This window comes from Rhipicephalus microplus, chromosome 10 (genome assembly GCF_043290135.1).
Source record: "Rhipicephalus microplus isolate Deutch F79 chromosome 10, USDA_Rmic, whole genome shotgun sequence".
NCBI classification, from domain to species: domain Eukaryota; kingdom Metazoa; phylum Arthropoda; class Arachnida; order Ixodida; family Ixodidae; genus Rhipicephalus; species Rhipicephalus microplus.
The window spans coordinates 457,166-480,199 of NC_134709.1; the positions used below are offsets into that span (position 1 = coordinate 457,166).

A 23,034-nucleotide genomic window follows, 5' to 3' on the forward strand; every position below is an offset into this window, starting at 1 on the left:
TCACATTTATAACGACTATTACAAATAACATCTTCTATACTTTCCCTGGCATCATTGTGTGTTAGCTATTCTTAATGAGCCCTTAAAATTTCCAGGTCCTTCGTTCAAACACTACAAAAGCGCATGTTCAGCTACAACCATGTTTGTCCTGTGCTGCACAACCGAGGACGATGAGCACGTAAAAGTTACATCATCCTTGCATTTGTGTCTGGCAGATGGCCTTACTAAGCATACATTAACCAGAACACATTACCTGCCATAAAGACGGAAAGACCAAGTAAGTAAAAGCTTTCCTGGAGAGAGAGAACATTTGTGTGCATACGTGACGGAAATGGGGTGCATATTCTCTTGTATAAGATGCCCACGACATTCCATGGACAGTCGACTACAGAAGCTTGTGGATCTCATAAGTGTGTACCAAACTATCTAAATACGCCACCTACCGTCAACCGCAGCCCTCGGCTCGACACAGGTCTTCTTGTTCTCACTGGTATATCAATTTTCTACTGCAGTGCAGCATATTGATTTAGTTCATTGTGTTCATGCAAAATATTTGTGCTCACTAGAAAATGGCGAGACCATCAATTAAGGGGTGTGTGCATCTTAAACATAGTGCTGCTGTCGACTGGCGCAGCGAAAATTTGAACAGCGTGTAGGCTACGAGCTTCCGTGGTTAGTAAATTTATGTGATTGGCTGTACATCGACATAGGAGACTGTTCTACACAACTGCTATGGACTGGAAGCCCAATGGGCATTAATTAGCGCAAATGGCAAGAGTGGCGGCAAAGTATTCCGGTGTCCAAGACCTGAGGATATTGGGTATATCCAGTCAACTGTATTTCCAACATCAAGTCGAAAGATGGAGACATCTTGAGAGCACCCAAAGACCCGTTCAAGACCAGCAGGCATTTTAGAAAAGTAGCATATGAATTACTGTATATGCAGTGACAAAATAACTTATTTGTTCACTTCTTTTTAGGTAAACAAAATCAACACACAATGTGTCACATAAGTCTTTGTTACGTTAATTTATCTCAGGAGCGCTTGCAAGGGATAGATTTCAGAGAGAGATGGGTGTGGCAAGACAAACACACTTTATAGCCCGAACAGACAAAACTAATACACAGCATTCACGTTAAAACAGTCAATAACTCAATTACACTGAAAAACTCAACAGCAATCCGCGTGCATGGGCAAACCCAAACTGATTGTAGCTCAGTCTAAATCCATTGCTAACCCTAGCCGTTAGTCCTGAGCCAATATGGCAACAACAATGAAATGTTCTTACAGTTTGTCGCATTGCAACTCTTTGCCTCTTGCTGTGTGGACGTTTCGTCGAGTCTTCCGTCGCTGACGGGTTGCTCCACTTTCTATTGTCGCAATTGGTTATTCCTTCTGCACGAACCGCTTGTCTTCATTGCCGGTGTCCCAGTCATCAACTAAATCTTCAGCCTCGCTAAGTTTAGTTAGTCAGGGACTCCCTTGCTGAAGGGTCCACACTGCTGACTGGTGTGGGCTGCTTCAATCCTAGGAATAAATGGGATAGGTGCAAATCCACCAGTAACTGCTAAGCAAGGATACGGCAAGTCCGGGCAGCCTCGCTCGGGAGCACCTTCGAGGTCGACAGCCACTTTCCAGACCTCTCACACTGACATCCTTCAGAACCAAGCAGTTATGCAGCTCTCATCGCTGTAGCGATGCTGGTTTCCTATGTCTTTGCAGCTTGGAGCCCCAACGCACAGTTCCAGCTCATCCTCTGGGATTTTTCATCACGGCTCAGGTCGTGTGATATGAGCCTTTTTCCGACATATCTCCTGCGTCAACATAGCTGTTGCGCGTGCCCTCGTTTTCTCCTTGTGCACCGTCGCCGCTCTTCTAAGTTTGGAACGCGGCTTGTGCGTCTCCTTACTTATCACAGTCTTGTATGCACTTGTGCAAAGACAATTATTATGCAAAAAAATGTTAAAAAAACACTGTAGAAGTAAATAAACAGTGGTGTCTGCATAGTTGCTACACCTTTAACAATCTATGTTTCATGAATTTACACTGAGATAATTTGAAGTCGATACTGGTTGAAAATTTGTTCTATATTGTTGGTACCTGGTACAGAAAAGGCATTCTTTGTAAGGTGTGCGGGAAAATGGAATGGATATGGATTGATTTTTGGAGAGTGCATCAGCCAGTCGATATCAATCATCAGGGGGCACAAACACCAGCCCCTGAAACCTATCTTTACATAAAATTTCATTCCTCCTCTACAAAAGACGATACCCCACAAGGACATGTATCGGCAGATTGGGCAGAACACACACTACACAAAATGACTACTTGACCCTTTCTTTGTCGGTGAAAAAAGTAGCGCTTCTTGGGTATCAGTGCTGCTCCAGCCAGTATAAGATTTTGAGCAATTCGCGGAGCAGAAAAAACCTTGCTTTGGAGCAGACATAGCAGAAGGAACTGTATTGTGAAGAAGAAGATGTGCCCCAGCGAGCAGCATCGCTAACGCCCGGCTCTCTCGTCTCGTGCTTCGGCTCGCTGCTGTGCCGGTCTCTGCTGGACAATTCATCACGCTGTCTTGCCGTTGTCGTTAACTACTCATAAACCTCTTCACATTTGGTGGAGGGTGCTGTTTATCCCCGTCGCTACACCCTGGAGCTGCAAAGCCGCACGCTACAGCCCGTCATGACTAACAACGCCAACCCATCGGCGTCTTCGCCACAGTTCAACTGTCCCGGCCATCCTATGCTACGGGACCCGAAGGTCTTCAGCGGCGCGGATGGGACCGACGTGGAAGACTGGCTCGACCACTACGAGCTGGTGAGCGCCAATAACAAGTGGGATGAAGCCGACAAGCTGGGCCACGTCATATTTTATCTCACTGGCGTCGCAGAATTGTGGTTTAACAACCACAAACACAGCATTCCCACATGGAGCGTCTTCAAGACGTCATGTGCCGAAGTGTTCAGCCGGCCGGCTGTCCGCAAGCAGCGAGCAGAACAGCGCTTGCGCGTCCGATCTCAGCAGACTGGAGAAAATTTTACCAGCTATATTGAGGATGTCGTCGACCTTTGTCGACGCGCGAATGACACCATGCCCGAGTCGGACAAGGTCAAACACATCCTGAAGGGCATCGACGATGGTGCTTTTTTAATGCCCTTGGCTAGGAATCCAAGCACAGTTTCTGAAGTCGTCAGCTTGTGTCAGAGGTACGACGAGTTGAAGAAGCAACGCACTCTGACTCAGCAGCCTCAGCCTAGTGGTGAGTCGCTGTCCAGTTTCGACTCCATGCCTGACAATTCACCATTGCTTCAGCAAGTCCGAGCCTTCGTCCGTGAAAAAGTCGCCCGCCAACTTTCCCTAGTGCCCTTTACTCACGAGACCACCACCCGTCTACCTGCCCCGCTTCGCACTGCTATATTAGAAGAAGTTGCACAAGCTGTTCCTCTTGCGCACTACGAGCCACCTATATCTAGCCGTGGTCACTGCCCGGGTGTCGCACAGCCGGTAGGCGCTCCTGTCGCCTATCCGCCAGCCGTTCAGCCTGTGGCCGCGCCCCTAACCTATGCAGTGCAGCCTGTGGCTCCTACGGTCGCCTTTTTGCAAGAGATGCAGCCCGTAGCCGCGCCGCTCACATATGCAGACGCTGTACGTAGGCTCCCGCAACCACCCCACACCACGCGCTCACAGCCCGCACACCACGCGCTCACAGCCCGCACACCCGGCTGCTTATACTGCACCTTGGGCGGCATCACCAGTCGCCAATCCCTGGAGGACGCCCGATAACCAACCGATTTGCTACGCCTGCTTCACTCCCGGACACGTTGCTCGCTACTGCCGCCGTCGACCTCAGACGTTCGGCAACTATGCCCGGTCGTCGCATCCCGGCAGCCAAGCCTTCGTCCAATACGGGCCGGTCTCGCCCCCTCGCTATGCCCCTACTGACCACCTTGACTTTCAGCCGCAACGCGCACCCTCTCCTCGTCAGCGATCGCCCTCCCCCATGCGTCGCCGGCCCGGACCCTCCGACCAGGAAAACTAAGCAACGCAGTTCAAGAGGCAAGAACTGCGCCGTTTTCGAACTGTCTAAGCCCTCGCTCCTCTCCTGCTAACGTGGTCGCAGTCACTGTTGAAGGTTATTGTACTTTCGCCCTTGTGGACACTGGCGCCGCTGTTTCTGTTATTGCCGCTAATCTTTGCCGTTTATTACACAAAGTAACGACGCCGCTTTCGAGACTGTCGCTTTACACCGCAAGCTCACAGCAAGTAACGCCTCTCGCAGCCTGCACTGCAAGAGTCTCCATCGAAGGCATTCTTTACATCGTGGAGTTTATTGTTCTCCCTGTCTGTTGGCATGATGTCATCCTCGGGTGGGACTTCCTATCCCGCCATAATGCCGTCATAGACTGCGCACATGCCGAAGTTGAGTTTTCACCCTTGTGTGATGTCCCATTACTGGACGCTCTTTATCAGTCGCCGAAGTTGCTCGTTCATGAAGATACCGATATTCCGCCTGGAAATTTCGCACTTGTTCCCGTTTCATGCAACGCCTACACTGACGCTACAGTCCTTTTTATGCCTTCCGATATCTTCAAATGTCGTCGAGCTTTGCCGCTGCCTTTCGCAACAATTGGCCTTGCCACCGGAAGAAGAAACATGTTCGTAAGCGATCCGCTTCCCACACCTGTCACTTTGCTTGCGGGGGAATGTCTTGGCCGCGTGCAGGATCTCGACCCTACGTTTTTGGTTGCTGTCCCGGATGACTACTGCGACCACCCAAAAGCACTGTCGGCACTCGATGAGTCGTTCAATAATACGTTTTCCAGCGCCATCGCTGACACTCTCACTCCCACCGAACATGCCGACCTGCTGGATCTTCTGCATGAGTTCAGGAGTTTTTTCGATGTGTCACAACCTCAACTGGGCCGCACATCACAAGTCAAACATCATGTTGACACCGGCCTACACCAGCCACTGCGTCAAAGACCATACCGTGTCTCCGCTGAAGAGCGCCGCGTCATCAACGATCAAGTCGAAGATATGCTTCGTAGAGACGTTATTCGACCAACTCACAGTTCGTGGGCAGCTCCCGTCGTCCTGGTGCGTAAGAAAGACGGATCTATCCGATTTCGCGTGGACTATCATCGTTTGAATAAGATAACCCGCAAGGACGTCAATCCTTTGCCGCGCATTGATGACGCAATTGACACCCTTCACGAAGCGGAATTTTTCTCGTCGATAGATTTGCGGTCTGGCTACTGGCAGGTCCCAATGGCTAAAGCCGATCGCCAAAAAACGGCATTTATTACACCAGACGGACTATATGAATTTAACGTCATGCCCTTTGGGCTTTGTAACGCGCCTGCCACGTTTGAACGTTTTATGGGTAATACGCTACGTGGCCTCAAATGGAATATGTGCCTCTGTTACCTCGACGATGTCGTGGTTTTCTCCCATGACTTTCCTACGCACCTCCTTCGCCTCAGGCACGTTTTGACTTGTCTGACCAACGCTGGTCTGCAGCTTAACCTGAAAAAATGCCGCTTCGCTGCACGCGAGCTCGTCATCCTAGGCCACATCGTGTCCAAGCACGGCGTATTACCTGACCCAGCAAAACTTCGAGCAGTCGCAGAATTTCCAAAGCCGACGACCATGAAAGAACTTCGCAGTTTTGTAGGCCTATGCTCCTATTTCCGGCGCTTTGTTCGCAATTTCGCATCTATCATGTCACCGTTAACACAGCTTCTTCGCGGTGACGTGAACCTCTCCTCCTGGCCCCCTGAGTGACGTTGCCTTCACTACTCTGCGCCGTCTGCTCACTTCCCCACCTATACTTCGCCACTTCGACCCGACGGCTCCTACCGAAGTGCACACCGACGCCAGCGGCAACGGGCTAGGCGCGGTCCTCGCTCAACGAAAGCCCGGCTATTCAGAATACGTTGTAGCCTACGCTAGCCGCACTCTGACGAAAGCCGAAACTAATTACAGCGTGACAGAAAAAGAGTGTTTGGCTCTGGTGTGGGCGCTTGGAAAGTTCCGGCCGTACTTATACGGCCGCCCGTTCGATCTAGTAACTGATCACCATGCGCTTTGCTGGCTCTCCATGTTGAAAGACCCTTCTGGCCGCTGTTATATTCAGTTTCGGTTTTACTTTGTGTTCTTTCACCCCCAGGGGGCGCGTCTGTCTTTTATGTATATATTCGATGCGTTGCGGACATTAAAGGTTTTTTTGTACGGTGGTGCTGCCGGTGCTTATTACGTCTTTCGCAAACACCACATTGGCGACGAGGATGGGATAAACACGTCAAGCGACCTTCAGCATCGAGTATCGTCCGGGTGCGCCCCGCCATGAGTTTCTCCGGCCTTGCTCCGCCGCCGCCGTTCCTCCCGACGCCCGGCCGGCCGTCACTTCCATGGGAAGAGTGGGAGCAGACCTTAACAGTCTACTTTCTAGCGTCCGGAGCAGCTGAGTTCCCACCAGCGCGACACAAGGCCATTCTTCTGCATTGTTTGGGGCCGGAAGGGCAGCGTGTTTAGCGGACTTTACCTGCACGGTCAAATGCCGCAGCACCAGCAAGCGCCGCAGCACCGAAAGTACAAGAGAAACCTCCCGCAGCCGCTACTGACGAGTACGAGGCTGCACTCAGCGCCTTACGGCAGCAGTTTTCCACGTCGTGTACATCGTCGTCGAGCGTCATCGTTTCCACCGCCGCACCCAACACGCAGGCGAGTCCGTTCATGACTTTGTTGCTGCTTTACGGGAGCTCGTTTCGCATTGTTCGTTCGCTTCACAAGATGATGCTCTGCGGGACCGATTTGTTGCCGGCGTTGTTTCCAACCGCGTCCGTGAACGGTTGCTGCTCGAGGGTTCCACCCTTTCGTTCGAGAGCGCAGTGCGCATCGCTCTTCAGTTTGAGCAAGCAGCTGAAGAGTTGAAGGAATTTTCTGCTTCGGTCGAGCCTGTTTCTGTACGGCGTCGTTCCCAGTATTCGCATTCTTCGCGAAAATTCAATTTCCCGCCAAAAGCGCATTTTCAGCAAAACTCTCCAAGTGCTAGCGGTTCGCGTGCGCCGCAGGGGCCCCGCCCCCTCGGCGAGACAGAGATAGCCGGTCCGTTTCATCACACTGTTTCCGATGCGGCTCGCGGAATCACCGCGCATCAGCGTCACAGTGCCCTGCGCAGGGAAAGAAGTGTTTGTTTTGCGGTATCAAGGGCCACTTTCAGAAAGTATGCAACCGCAAGCGTCAAATGCAAGGCAGGATTCGTGAAGTTGGCATCGATGACGATGCTTTGTCAGGGGGAAGTTCTGAGCAAGTTTTGACTGTGCAGCATCCCGCTCGCAGCGCAATTTACATACAAGTACGCGTAGCGGATGTCAAGTTGTCATTCCTTGTTGACTCAGGGTTGTCTGTTTCAATTCCATCAGAGCAAGAATTTCACCAACATTTTCAAAGCAGTTTGCTCCTCCCAGCTCCGCATGTCACTTTGTTTGACTATTCGAAGCGGCCAATTTCGGTGCTAGGCTGTTTCCAGGCAGACGTTCAGTTTAAAGGGCGCTCTGCACCACTTCTTTTCTACATCGTTCGCCAAGGAACTTGTCTGATAGGCCTTGACGGCATTAAGGCCCTAAATCTTCGAATACAGGGCTCCACCCTTGAGTGCCTGCACACGTCCGCTGCCCCACCGCCGCGTGTTAATGACCCGACACTTTGTCACATTCCGATGCAGTCAATAGAGCAACCCAGGCAAGCAAACCTTCCGCCAGCCTTGGAACATGACTTCGGTTCACTTTTCAGTCCCGAGTTGGGTCTTGCTAAGCGGTTCACGCATCGTGTCAAGATTCGGCAAGGCGTTCAGCCGGTATCTTCGAAGCTGCGCCGTCTTCCATATTCACTTCGGGAACCAGTGTCAAATGAACTTCACAGGTTGCTGAGCCTTGACATCATCGAACGCATCGATGCTTCTGAATGTATTTCGCCGATTGTTGTCGTTGACAAGAAAGACGACACCATCAGAATTTGTGTTGACCTCCGGGAGCCTAATAAGGCTATTGTACCAGACAGCTTCCCGTTGCCTCATACAGAGGAACTCCTTCATGCTATTGGTAGGCGCGACACACTTCTCAAAACTTGACTTGGCTTCTGCCTACCATCACGTTCTTTTGCACCCTGACAGCAGGGACCTGACAGCCTTCATCACGCATGAAGGACTTTTTCGGTTCAAGAGAGTTTGCTTTGGGTTAGCTTCTGCCCCAGCGGCATTTCAGAAGATGATGGCCACAATTCTGGATGGCTGCCCTGGTGTGTTGTTCTACATTGATGACGTGATAGTCTTTGGTAAAAGTGCAGAAGAACATCTTTTGAACCTAACAAAGGTCTTGCAGAAAATCAAGTCCGCAGGCCTGAAATTGAACGACAAATGCCTCTTCGACGTTCCAGAACTTTCTTTCCTAGGGCATAAGGTCACTGCACAAGGTATCTCGCCGCTTCCAGAGAAAGTAGACTCGGTAGTTAACACTCCAGTGCCAACAGATGTTGCTGCCCTCCGTTCATTCCTGGGTCTTGTAGAATACTATTCCAAGTTTGTTCTCCGCTTGGCCCAGGTGGTCGAGACTATGCGCATTCTGCTTCGCAAGAATGAGCCATTCATCTGGTCAGCCGAAGCAGACAGCAGTTTCCGGAGGGTCAAGGAAATGCTTTCTTCAAGTACAGTTCTCCACATGTTCGATCCATCACTTCCAGTCATGGTGTCGACCGACGCTTCTGACTGTGGGCTGGGAGCCGTTCTGAAGCAGCAAAATGGCCATGAGCTCCGCACAGTGGCTTTCGCGTCTCGTACCTTGTCACCAGCGGAAAGAAAGTACTCGGTCGGCGAACGCGAAGCGTTGGCATGCATTTGGGCGTGCGAACGATGGCACACTTACCTTTGGGGTCGCCATCTCAAGATTCGAACGGACCATCAGGCGTTGGTATCGTTGCTGTCTTCGCAAGGACGTGGCAGAAGGCCACTTCGAATTGCACGCTGGAATGCGCGACTCCTATGCTACAATTTCACTGTCGAGTACTGCAAGGGGTCCACCAACACGGTGGCAGATGCTCTTTCTCGGCTGCCAGCTCGTGCCGCGCAGGCACAGCTGGACAAGGATGAAGAAATTGTGTCCGTCGAGTCTGCTTGCGTGACGAAGGAAGAATTCAAGCAAGCCGTCCTCAACGATGGTTGTCTGCAAACGGTCAAGTCGTTTGTGCTCGGTTCTTGGCCACCACAAAAGTCCATACCAGAGGAGGCAAAACCTTTCTACCCTGTGCGCAAAGAACTTTCTGTTGTTGATGACCTTCTACTGCGCGCAGAACGCCTTGTTGTTCCGTCCTCACTCACGGCTCAGTTCATCGCCGTTGCCCACGAAGCACATCCGGGCATCACGCGCACAAAGGCGCGACTTCGTGAGCTATTCTGGTGGCCACGGATGGACAAGCAAGCTGAATCCGCCGTGAAAAACTGTCACATCTGCCTGGAGGCAGATAAGTCTGCCAAAACATCACCAGCGCCATTGCAGCCTATTGACTGGCCTGAAAGGCCATGGCAGAAACTGGGCCTAGACATTGTTGGCCCATTGGAACATGCACCTCACAATAGCCAATTTGCTATAACACTGGTCGATTACCATTCCAAATGGCCAGAGATATATTTCTGCAGCGAAGTGGCCACAAGCACCGTGAAAGACTTCTTGAAGGATACCCGGAAGAGATTGTTTGCGACAATGGGCCGCAGTTCACTTCACGTGAATTTGTAACCTTTCTTCAAAACCGAGCCATCAAGCTGTCTCACTCGTCTGTATATTACCCCCAGGCGAATGGGCAAGTCGAGAGGTTCAATCGAACTCTGAAGAACTTCATCCAGATTTCACTCCTCGAAAGGAGACCTATCTGACAAGCAGTTACGGACTACCTCTCTATTTACCGCTGTACTCCACAGGCTACCACTGGAGTTGCCCCAGCAGTTCTGCTGCATGGGCGAATGCCCCGAACCAGATTGGATGTTGTAGGGTTTTCGGCACCAGCGTTTGCAAAATACCCAGCAAAGAAACTGGCGCGACTGCACCAAAGGGTCCGGCTTCAACAGCAAAGCAGTAAGGAGTATACGGACCGCAGGAGAGCTGCTAAAGAGCCAAAGATAGCTGTGGGTGATTTCGTTCGAATCAAGAAGCCGTCCGTTCACTTCAAGGGGGATCGCTCTTTTTCCTCGCCAACTGAGGTGTTGGGGAAGAGGGGACCTGCCTCTTTCCGACTTGCAGGTGGCCGCACATGGAACGCTTCCAAGCTTTCCCGGGTTCCTGAGAGGGGCACGAGTCCACCATACCAACGTTCGGAGCTACCTGTGCCACAACTTCCGGTTCAAGTGCCGCAGCCTGCCCTGCCGCCACCGCCTTCTCCCGGGTCGCAGCCGCCGCCTCCTGGCGTACTGCAGTCTGCCGTACCGCAGTCGCCTGCTCCTGATCCGCAGCTGCCTGTACCGGAGCCTGTCATACTGCAGCCGCCTTCTCCTGGGCCACAATCGCGGTCTCCTGGCGTACTACAGAGCTCTACAAGCTCATTACCATCTCCGGCCGTGCAGCATCCCCATCGGCCGTCCCGAGAGCGCCGGCCACCGGTCTGGCTCAAGGACTATCAGACCCACTAGTTGCCTGTGTTTATAGCACAGTGTGTATGTAGTGTAAATATGTATGTGTATACAGCGTGTAAAATGTACAGTGCATGCGTAGGGGTTTCTTACTAACACTTACTAACAACTAATCACTACATATAAGGGAGGGAGTATGCTATATTCAGTTTCGGTTTTACTTTGTATTCTTTCACACCCGGGGGGCGCGTCTGTCTTTTATGTATATATTCGATGTGTTGCGGACATTAAAGGTTTTTTTGTACGGTGGTGCTGCTGGTGCTTCTTACGTCTTTCGCAAACATGACAGCCGCCTTGCGCGATGGGTGCTCCGCATCCAGGAGTACGACATTCGCGTCATATACCGCTGCGGACGCAAACACTCTGACGCTGATGCCCTGTCCCGCTCACCTTTATCACCAGATCAGACGTGCGGAAACACTTGCCTCCAGACCTTGTCATCGCTAAATCTCGACTCGATTGCCACCGCGAACAACGTCGTGACCCGTGGATCGCCTCTCTTATCGAATATTTATCTGGCACGCCCAACCTTCCAGTATCTCGATCCCTACGACGTCAAGCTTTCCATTTCGCCATCTGCAATCAACTTCTTCATCGATGCAACTACGCTCCCGATGGCCGCCGGTGGCTGCTGGTCATTCCACGCACTTTACGATCGCAAGTATGCGCCTCTCTTCACGATGATCTGCAATGCGGCCACGCCGGAGTGTTCAAAACATATGAACGCCTCGCCATCGCTATTACTGGCGCGGCATGTACAATTTTGTACGCAAATTCGTGCAGTGCTGTCCTGACTGCCAGCGACGCAAATCAACACTGCCACGTGCGACTGGCGCATTGCAGCCACTTCCATGCCCTGCCAAGTCATTTGATCGCGTCGGTGTTGACCTCTACGGTCCCCTTCCATTGACACCAGATGGTAATCGGTAGATTATAGTGGCGGTTGACCACCTGACACGCTATGCCGAAACAGCCGCTTTGCCGAGCGCTACAGCTCAGGATGTCGCCTCTTTCATTTTACAGCGCTTTATCCTTCGACATGGTGCACCTCCAGAGCTCCTTAGTGACAGAGGCCGCGCTTTCCTCTCCGAGGTCGCCGAAACTCTGCCTTCGGAATGCCACGTGATTCATCGGAAAACAACAGCATACCACCCGCAGACTAACGGGCTAACGGAACGGTTCAACCGCAAGCTAGGTGATATGCTCTCAATGTACGTGGCATCTGATCATAGCAACTGGGACCGTGTCCTCCCATACGTCACGTTCGCATATAACACCGCAATACAAACCACCACGGGATTCTCACCTTTCTTTCTTCTTTACAGACGTGAATCTTCTCGTACAATTGATACCCTACTTCCCCCATACAATTGATACCCTACTTCCCTACCGTCCTGATGCTTACGAGTGTCCACCTATCTCCGATGCTGCTCGACAAGCCGAAGAGTGCCGCCAGCTTGCCCGTGCGTTCACCTCGGAAGAGCAACAACGCCAGAAAGAAAACCGTAGCACCTCTCTTCCGCATCCCAGCTATGCCCCAGGGTCTCTTGTGTGGCTTGCCATCCCATACCAAACTCCGGGACTCTCCTCGAAACTTTGCCCCGGTACGAGGGGCCTTACACCGTTTTGGAGAAAACCTCTCCGGTTAATTTCCTAATTGAACCAGTTTCCCGATCGGACGACATGCGCCGGCGTGCACGAGACATCGTCCATGTTTCCCGGCTGAAACCGTACCATGAGCCTCTGCCTGAAACTTGTTAAGTCACCAGGATGGCTCCTTCTTCAGCGGGGGCGATTGTGAAGAAGATGTGCCTGCAGCGAGCAGCATCGCCAACGCCCGGCTCTCTCGTCTCGTGCTTCAGCTCGCTGCTGTGCCGGTCTCTGCTGGACGGTTCGTCACGCTGTCTTGCCGTTGTCGTTAACTACTAATAAACCTCTTCACAGTATGAAGGATCTGGTTTGGAGCTGAAAAAGTTTGGTTTGCAAGCAAGCTTTGGAGCAGAAAAAAAAATTCGAGATCCCACATACAGTAGAAATCAGTTCAATGCGAAGCACGAATGAGGAAGGTTGACAAAGTTACTGGGTGCACGTAAATTATGCTGTACATGACTTCCATGTCTTGATCATCATGTTTGCCTGCGGAATTTGTGTTTGTCGTCCATTCACAACACGTAAAAGCAAACTTGGTATATGTGAAGCTAGCGAAATGGCTGCGAGCGCATCATGAAAGTTGTATGTTATCGTGTTCTTACATGGCACGCATGTCATGATTATCATGTTTGCACCAATCATATACTTTCATCTTCCATTCACATCACCTAACACCAAATTTGGTATATTGTCACGGCGTGAATACAGAGGTCGTATTTGAAGACGCTGAGAAAACAGCAGCGGGTCGGTCTTTTTGTTAACCGCGCGCGCCAGAGAGTTCCTAGTCTTTCTCGTTGTTGCGTTCTGCATAAAAGCGTGCAGATGCGCGTATGCGCTGTCGCCTTCGTCTTTTTCGCGGGACGCACGTGACATTTGCCTCCGTCCAAAAATGGCATCGTCCCGATGCGCAGCCAAGGCGCTCTACTTATAAAACCGCACATATGCACCGGCAGACACAGGACGAACGAGAGTTAGCTGGACAAGTAGGGTTTCATCCGGATGAGATGCACAATCTCTGGTGAGTGGTTACGGCGACTGGAATTGCAATCGGTGTCGGGAATAGCTTTGTAGTTGATGTCGTTCAATCATCAGGTGACTCGATATAGGCAGAAGTATTGTCGTAATAGCTTCTGTGAAAGTCCGCGTCGACGTATTGAGATCCAGACCCATACTTTGTCGCCTGGTGTGTAGGTTACCAATTTATGTGGTAGGTCGTACCGTTTGAAATCTTTGTGTTGTTGGTGACAAATACGTTAGCGAGCCAGCTGTCGGGCTTCTTCAGCGCGCTGACCAAATTCTTCGGCGTCAGCATGAGTGTCGTCACACTCGTGCGGCAGCATAGCGTCCAATGTTGTAGTGACTTCACGCCCGTGTATTAAACTAAACGGCGTCATTCCGGTAGTTTCCTGCCGGCCGGTATTATAGGCGAAAGTCACATAAGGCAAGATTTAATCCCAGTTCTTGTGTTCTGTGTCGACATACATGCAGAGCACGTCTACGAGGGTCTTATTAAGGCGCTCTGTTAGTCCGTTCGTTTGTAGATAGTATGCCATTGTTCTCCTGTGAGCTATACTGCTGAGCCCAAGAACCGGCTCTAAAAGTTCTGCCATGAATGCAGTTCCTCTATCCGTGATAAGAACTGTTGGAGTACCGTGCCGAAGGACGACGTTTTCTATGAAGAAATGAGCCACTTTTGCTGCTGTGGCCCTCAGCATGGCTTTAGTTTCTGCATAGCGAGACATCGACTCATCTGTTCCCTGTGGTAGAAGTTGGGAATGGGCCCTGGAAATCCATTTCGATTTGGGCGAATGGCTTTGCTGGTACTTGGACGGAATGTAATAAGCCTGCCGACTTTACGGGGGGTGCTTTGCGTCTTTGGCCGTCGGTATAGGTTTGGGCGTGATGTTTTACAGCAGTAGGTAAGTCCGGCCAATAGTAACTGTTTTGCAGTCGGGACAACGTTCGAGTGTAGCCGAGATGACCGGAGGTGACTTCATCATGGCAGGCTTCCAAAATTTCTTTTTGCAGTGATGCAGGGACAACGAGCAAGTATGGGCTGCCAGTGGGGGAAAAGTTTTTCTTGTATAGGACGTCCTCCCTTAAACAAACAAAAAGATGGTAGTTCTCTGGCAAAAACTCGCAGCACGTCTTCACGTCGTCCTTCTAAAAAGTCAATAAGTGGAAGCAGGTCAGGGTCACTGTGCTGCTCTTGTGAAATAGTGGCCGCTTTGATGACTTCCAAGAATGCGGTATCCATAGACTCGTCATTATTAGCTGCAGGCTCGACGGGTAACCGCGAGAGACAGTCTACGTCAGTGTGCTTCTTCCCTGATTTGTAAATTATGGTCATATCAAACTCTTGAAGCCGAAGGCTTCAACATGTCAAACGGCCGGATGGGTCTTTCAAGTTAGTGAGCCAGCAAAGCGAGTGGTGATCGCTGACGATATTGAATGAGGGGCCGTACAGATACAGTCGAAGTTTGAGAACCGCCCAGACCACGGTGAGGCACTCTTTCTCGATAGTCGAGTAGTTCTCTTCCGTGCGAAACAGAGCTCTGCTGGCATAGGCTATCACTTTCTCGGAGTTATCTTGCCATTGTATTAGTACGGCGCCCAGGCTTACATTGCTTGCGTCGGTGTAAAGTGCTGTTGGTGCTTCCTGGTGAAAGTGCGTAAGAACCGGAGGTCTTTGGAGGCATTGGCATAATTCGTTGACTGCAGTTTATTCTTTTTCGCCCCAAAGAAAGAAACATCCTCTCGTGTGAGCCGTGTCAAAGGCAGCGCAATAGATGAAAAGTTGGCAATGAATTATCAGTATAAGCGCAGAGGCCTAAGAAGCGTCTCACTGCTCTTTTGTCACGCGGTGCGGAAAACTTTGCGACAGCGTCAATTTTGCCCGGTTCAGGTCGAACGCCTTCGTGCCTGACCACGTGACCTAAGAAGCAAAGTTCGCTAAAACCAAAATGGCACTTGATTTTCAAGTCAAGCCAGCGGAATGTATAGCTTGTAGAACTGCGAATAAACGACTTAGGTGTTCGTCGAATGTAGCTGAGAAGACAATAACGTAGTCTAGATAGACCAAGCATGTCTGCCACTTCAGTACTGATAGCACAGTGTCCATTAAACGTTGAAAAGCGGCTGGCGCTGAGCATAACCCGAATGGAAGCAATTTAAAATCATAAATACCGTCGGGCGTCACGATTGCAGTTTTCCCACGGTCTCTCTTGTCGACCTCTATTTGCCAATAGCCACTTCGAAGGTCCATCGATGAGAAATAGCGTGCACGCCGCATCCGATCAAGAGAGTCATCTATGCGTGGCAGTGGGTAGACGTCTTTCTTCGTGACTTGGTTCAACTCGCTGTAATCTGTACAGAAACGCAAGCTGCCGTCTTTCTTTTCAACCAATACCATGGGCGATGCCCAGGGACTTTTGGGAAGGCTGTATTATGTCATCTTGGAGCATCTTCTGAACTCGCTTTTGGACCTCCTCGCGTTCTTTTGGAGCCACACGGTATCCGTTTTGCCGGATCGGTCTACTATTTTCTTCAACATCGATTCGGTGCCGAGTCAGTGGTGTTTGCTTGACCTTCAACGTGCACAAAAAAGAATTTCGGAACTGGTGTATCAGGTCTAGTAGGCGCTGTTTATTCGAGAGTGACAGGGTAGAGCAAATGTCGACAAAGGTGTCGAAGCTGGGACGGTCGCGTCATCCAGTTGCAAAACGAAGCAATCTCTGGCTTGGTCCACATCGTCGTAGTAGGCAATTGCGGTGCCCTTCTAGATGTGACGGCGCTCGTTGTTGAAGTTGGTGAGGAGCACTTCTGCCTGCCCATCAGTTAGTGCCAGAACGTCTCTCGCTATGGAAACACCTTGCGTAAGCAATAGCGTGACTATTCGCTCCGCTATCATGTTGCTACGGAGCGGCCGTTCACATAACATCGACACAACGCAGGAAGATCTTGGCAGAAGCATTGTATCATCGGCTACACGTAAACGTTGCAGTTGTTCTTCAGTGGCAAGGTCGACGTAAGGATGAGCGGAAAAGGTGACGATAAGTTCTGGAATGTTGATGACAGCACCATACTCTCGCAGAAAATACATACCCAAAATCAGCTCTTTACAACAGTCCGGTAAAATGACAAAAGTGGCGACGAAGCTCGAATCACCGATTACGAGCTGAGCGTTGCATTTACCGGTTGGCGTCATTAACTGTCCACCAGCACTCTTTATGCTCGGTCCACTCCACGACGTTTTGACCTTCTTAAGGCGGTCGGCGAGCTCTTGTCGCGTAATAGAGAAGTCAGAACCAGTGTCAACCAATGCTGTTACGTAGTGTCTGTCTATAATAACGCTAAGATCGGCACGTACAAATTCATCGGCATTAGTACTCGCATTAGTACTCATCCCCGTCATCATGTCATCTTTGTGTAGAGGAGAGGGGGTCTTTTTGGCATCTCTGGGATTGGCAACCTTGCCCCCGGAGGTCGCAGCAGTAAGTTTCTCTGGCACGGGCTTGGGGTGCGGTTTCTGATGGCGTCAGTGTAACTTTAGCGATTCGGGGAAGTGTGACCTCGTGAAGGTGAGAGAGACCGCCACCGAAGACGTGGGGAAGAAGCTTGGTTGGTCGGCAGGTAATTGGCACCATGGTCACGAGGGTCTTCAAAATAAAATGAAGCGGGACGAGAAAAGTTTCCAAACCAGGCAGCAGCGCGAGATGTGGCCTGGTTCACCACAGTGCAAACAAGGAGGTCGACGGTCGGCAGTGCGCCACAAGTCGGTTCGGCGTACTGACGGTCGCCACACAGGTTCCCGCTGCCACCATGGCAAAGTAACGGGCCGAGGCTGAAAGGGTGCTTCTTCTAGAGCAGGTAGATGACGGCGAACAACATCAGCATAGGTCAGTGGACGTGGTTCAGGTGGTGGCGCCAGTGTTGGAAAGGCTTGCCGTAGTTTGTGGCACATGATTTCCGCAACAGAAGCAACTAGAGACTTGGTAGACGGAAGGGGGAGGGCCCGCAGCTCTTCTCGCAGGATTTGCCTAATAATTTGCTGTAGAGAGCTTTCGGAAACGGCAGCGTTTTGAGCAGCGGCACCAACAGACGTTTGCTCGGGCAGGCGGTCAAAGTGGCGGCATCGTTGCCGGAGCGCCCACTCGATCACAGTCGCCTCTTTGATAAATTCATCCACTGTTGTTGGCGGATTTTGTACAGGGCCGGCGAAAAGCGGTTCCTTAACTCCCCATATAAGGTACCGAACTTTCCTTGCCTCGGGCATGTCAGGGTCAGCGCGGCGAAATAGATGGGCCACATCCTCAGCGAACATAGCGACGCTTTCGTTCGGTTTTCGCACGCGGGCTTCAATCATCTGTTGTGCGAGATCCTGTCGGTCCGCACTCAGGAACGTTTCGAGAAGCTTTTGGCAGAAATTGTCCCAGGTTTGGAAAGTAGGTCCCTGTTCTCGTACCATATGCGAGCGCTATTTTCTATTGCGAAGTAGGCATGGCCAAGTTTCTCTTGTGCGCTCCAGCGATTAACCACAGCGGTCCGTTTGAACTGGTCGAGCCACTCCTCGACATCCTCATACGCTTCTCTACGGAATACTTAGGAAACACAAGGAGGCTAAAAGGTTACCTGGGAAAGAAGAGTCGTCTAGGCAGGAGTAAGATTCGCAGACGTTAAAGGGGCCGCCATGTTGGTAAGAGGAGATGCAGTGAAGAGTTCGAGACTTAGGCCTAGTAGACGCTGGCTGAATCGGTGTACTCGAATAATAACAAGATCTTGAGGCTCCGAACTGGTTGAACGGCCCCGAACAACGCTTTCCTGCATCAGGTTGCAGGCATTAGCACCTCCACCAGTGTCGCGACGTGGACAGAGGTCGTATTTGAAGAAGCTAAGAAAGCAGCAGCGGGCCGGTGTTTTTATTTTCCACGTGCCAGAGTTCCTCGTTGTCGCTTTCTGTGTAAAAGCGTGCAGATGCGTGTACGCAATGTCGCCTTCATCTTTCTCGCAGGACGCACGTGACAATATGTGAAGCTAGCGAAACCACTGCGAGCGCACCATGAGCGTGGCGTGTAGTCATGACTTACAAGACATGCATGTCATGATTTCCAGGTTAGGATCTGTCACTTATGTTTGCCATACAGTCATGTAATACTTCAGTCAAAACCCGCAATAACGAAATCGCCGGGGAAACCAAAAAATTTCGTTTTCGCGAGAATTTCGTTGCCGCGAGTATGAGACATAAAAACAGTGATACGGCCAGCAGAACGAAAATTTATTGCCAGAAGCCGGTCAACTTTGCCCACCCTTGCCATGCAACAACTTCAAAGCTCTCCCTTCGCACTGGAAAAAGTGGTCCGTAGCCACGTCGTCGTCATGTGCGCCGAAGAAGGAGCAAAGAGTGTCCAGCGCATCCAAAACGACCCGCGGGTTATTTTGGATGCGCTAGCGCGTTACTCCTGCTCGCAGTCTTGCAGTCAGCGGAGTTAGGGCTAAAGCCGACTCCAATAACCGCGCCCGTAGATCGCGCGCCTGCTCTTTGTAATATGATCGTGCTGCCGCTTACACCTTCATTGCTTGCGACGACGCACGTCGCCATGAGTGCGAGAGCGCATCGTTCCTGCCCGCAGTCTCGCTGTCGGCGGAGTGAGGGCTAAAAACGACTCCAATGACGCGCCACGCTCGTAGTAACCTGATCGTGCATCCGCCTACTGCTCCTAATTAAAGCGTAATTATATCTTAAGTGATCATCGAGTCGTGAACATGTCACAAAGAGAACCATGAACCATTTTCGAGAACCATGTCCTCGCGACGCACAAGCAGCAGACGACGATCTTTCGAAGCAAGCATCGGGCCGATGGCTAGGCGAGCTGAGGCGAGCTGAGGCAACATGGCGGCCCCAGCCAATCAAGGGCCTCGAAACGACCTTCAAACATTTGCTTTTTGTGCCCTTGTCTTTAAAGAGAGGAGCCAGCTGAGGCGGGAAAGTTAAACACGGAGAAATGCTCTTTCCGATGAGCCCAAGAAGCCGGCTCCCGGCCCCGCCATCGCGAAGCCATAATTTTTTGAAAATCGCTGTTTTCTCGCCATTTCCAGAAAAAGTTTCACTACCTAAGTGGGTGAAATGAATTTTCCGAAGCACTTCTGTGTGGTTTTCAGTATAGATATTTTGGAATCAGATAGAAAAAGGGTTCCAGAAACTGAAAACTTGATTTTCGAAAAATCGATTTTTTTTTGCCATTTTTAGCGATCCCAAAGCCGCGTCCCCCCTTAAATAAACAAAAATGGCGGTACCCATGCTAACGTGGCAAAAGCAGACGTTTACAAATTTTGAGTGCGCATAACATGCGTACGAGCACATTTTCAACAGTTAACCTTTGGCGGGAGGGTAAAATAAGGCCCGCACTGTAGTAGAAAATTCGGTAATGCAGGATCGCTGTCCAAAAACATTTCGTTGCCGCGAGATATGTGTTACATGGGCTTCTATGAACCTTCGCCGGGGATACGGAAATATTTCGTTGCCACGGGGATTTCGTACTGGCGGGGTTTTATTATTGCGGATTTCGACTGTATACCATTTCTGAAGTATATCATGTGAACCAATGTATGTCAGTTCAGATACATGCCTTTTGGGCTGAAAACAGCAGCGGCAGTATTCACAAGACTGACGAGGCAGATTTTCCAGAAATATTGTTTTCACGTGGAGTATACCAAGGCTCGACAAAACATAGGAGTGGATTGTATGAGCAGAGCCACATGAATTTTGTAACAGTGTGTCGGGAGGTGCGAATTATGGGGACATTAGGCACGACCACGTGAACATTAGGTGACACAACGTGTGAAGAATGAGTGAACTATAGCAGTGATGACACGTGAACCAAAAAAATAGCAGTGAGTGATGAATAAGTGTGCAAAGAAGTCAACGGAATGTGGAAAGAAAGAAACAAAGAAAGAAGAACAAGGTGCAGCCTTGCATACATCATAGGGAGAATGGGAATAAGCAGTCTTTTTAGAAAAAACTCTTTAAAAGGAGCCCAATGCGCTGAGTAAAAGAGAGCCACCCGAGTGCACATGCACCAGCCACGTAAACGCAAAAGATTGGTCGCAAAAAGGCTTGTGGCACGTGATTTTAGCAAGGAGGAAAAATCACAGAGTATGACCTGGCACTGTGCGTTAGGATGCTAAGCTGTGAGACATGGGGAACGAGCGCACGGAAGCGGTATAACCACCCGGTTCTGAGGGGTGTCGTCGTGGGTGGCCCGGGGAGTGGCGATCGACCTTGGAGATTCCGAGTGAGGCTGTCCGGACTTGCCGCACCCTTGCACAGCAGTTCCTGGTCTACCTGCAACTCTCCCACTTCGCAGCAGGACAGCAACAGCCCACACCAGTCAGCAAAGCGGACTCCCCCTCACGGGAGTCTATGACAAGGCTAAGCCTAGCCCAGCGAGACCGAGGAAAATGACTAAGTCCGGGGGGAGGCCGGTGAAAACGGCGAGCGACTCGTTCGGCGGGACCAACCAGTGGCAGCAGGAGGTTGAGGAGAAAGTCAATGACGTACTTGACAAATCTCGACACAGTAATGGAGAGAAGCCGAGGTGAACTGCAAGATCGTTCGATTGTTGACGCACCATATTAGATTATTAGTAGGGGCTAGGGCTAAGAACGGATTTAGACTGGTTTACAGGCTGTTTTGTTTATGCTGTTATTGGGTTTTTTGTGTTTGCAAGTGTTGGTTTCATTTTCGTTTTCAATTTTTTGTCTTTAATCTTTTGGGTTGTTAAGTGTGTTGTTTGCCACGCTCGTCTTCCGATTCTCTCAATTCCATCCAATGCAAGCGCTCCATTCGATGCAAGCCCTCCATCTTATGCAAGTGGATGTAAACGAAAAGTGCAGTGAAAAGTGCGCGACAATGCGGTCAAAGGGAAGTGAACTCAGATCTACGCAAGGATGGCCTGGAACAAAATGTACGGTGCAAAGATGCAAAGTAAAAACGGAAGAAATGATCAGCTTTTTGGAAGAAAAACTCTTAATAAAGGGGGACAATGTCATTAGTTAAGCGGGTTAAGCGGCGCGAGGCACATGCTGGGCGCGGGTATGCAGTGGCGGAGCAAGAGTGTCACGGATTACGGGCTGGTACAGCGGGTGGTGGACCGAGACATGGCCGGGTAACAACAAAACCCATTTATTGAACCCGCACAAAGCAATATATACTAAAACGCACAAAACCAATATTAATCACTTCAAAGTCAAACTAAGCTCCCCTAATCTTACACGCCAACCACACAATAAACTAAACTGTCCTAATCAATGATGAGCATCTCTATCGACATAGTTCCACTCGAGACTCAGGCCGATCTCACTTGTCAGCTCTAATGATCTTAAAGCCAATGTCCTGATTAATGGTGTCAGGCATCTGTCGGGGATCTCGACACTTGCCGAACGTCGCTGTTACTGCTGCTGCCGTCGGCGTCGTCGCCTGATGTTGGCAACAGGGCGGATGCCTCGGTTGTTGGGCGCAGCGGCCACAGGCGATACCTGGTGCTGCACGCTGATGTGGCCACCCGCAGACAGTCTTCGGCGGCTGCTTCCATGTGGCTCGGATGTCGGGTGCGCTCATTCGCCAGGTCCCTCCGGGTTTGCCTCCAGGGCCATGGGGAGGATGTGGCTGCAGGCTCAGTTTCATGAACAGATCCCATTCTCGAATAAGGATCCCAGCTCCACTGGCTTGTCGCCCAAAACTTGTCGACTAGTTTCGCTCATCTCTTCTGATCATGACTTGTTGATGGCTCTGCAACTTGTCAAGAAATGTTCAACAACACACGAACAGAGAACACACGACACAAGCGAGTGCCCTAGTTACCCGACAGAAGACCAGACACAATATAATACAATATATACCTAGCTATGTGTATCGGAATGTCATTCCCTCGATATCAAAAGGCACATGTGGGACACAAGACTCTTAAATCAGAATTCAAAATGTTACCCTTGCAACAATGTAACGAAGTATGATGCAACATAAAGTTGGCCCCTTGAGATCATTTTGAATGGGAGCGCTCGGCTAAGGCCGCGCTGAGGACAAATTTTGCCCCGATTCGCCAGCGAAAGACCTAACAGTGGAGAAGGTACTGAATAAAACGTAAGGCTCAATGCATCTGCGTTAGCGTTTAGCTTTCCTTTCTTGTAGCGAACATCTAAGTTGTGCTGTTGGAGTATCATGCTCCACCTTAGTAACCAGCCACATTTAGGCGACGATACTTAGGCGGTACCAAGAGCTGCCCATACTTGCGACATTACACATCTGTGTAGCTACATTACAGGAGCCCTGCTTTCGCATAAAAAGAAACATTCTTTTTGATGGTTCCCAATGTTATGCTTACCAGTTGCGATTTAATCAAGAGGTCCTCACGCTGCTCTTGAATGAGCGTTTCTTCACCAACCCTCGACAGCTCACACCAACTTTCCGCTACAGGCGAAAGTGTGGTTTCCTTCTCGATCAAATCTCGCTACTTCTTCTCCTCCGCCAACAGAGATGACGCCACTCGCTTCAGTTAAAGGCGGCTTGAGTGACTCGCTTGGAGAATTTTCTGTCTGAGGCTTCGTCAACTTGCTGCCAAGGTCACGCAGATCAGCCGCTTTTGCAGGTGGTGTTTTACTACATTGAACGAGATCAAGTTCCTGCGAAAGCTTCTGCGCTAGCGAACGCATG

At 50.5% G+C, this 23,034-nt stretch overlaps 1 protein-coding gene and 1 pseudogene across 4 annotated transcripts in view; one reads left to right on the forward strand and one right to left on the reverse strand.

Annotated features, from left to right (window-relative positions):
* Nucleotides 1-23,034, reverse strand: part of LOC119181346 (nuclear pore membrane glycoprotein 210) — a 322,530-nt gene that overhangs the window by 203,012 nt on the left and 96,484 nt on the right. The window lies entirely within an intron of this gene.
* Nucleotides 4,356-7,320, forward strand: LOC142774504 (uncharacterized; annotated as a pseudogene).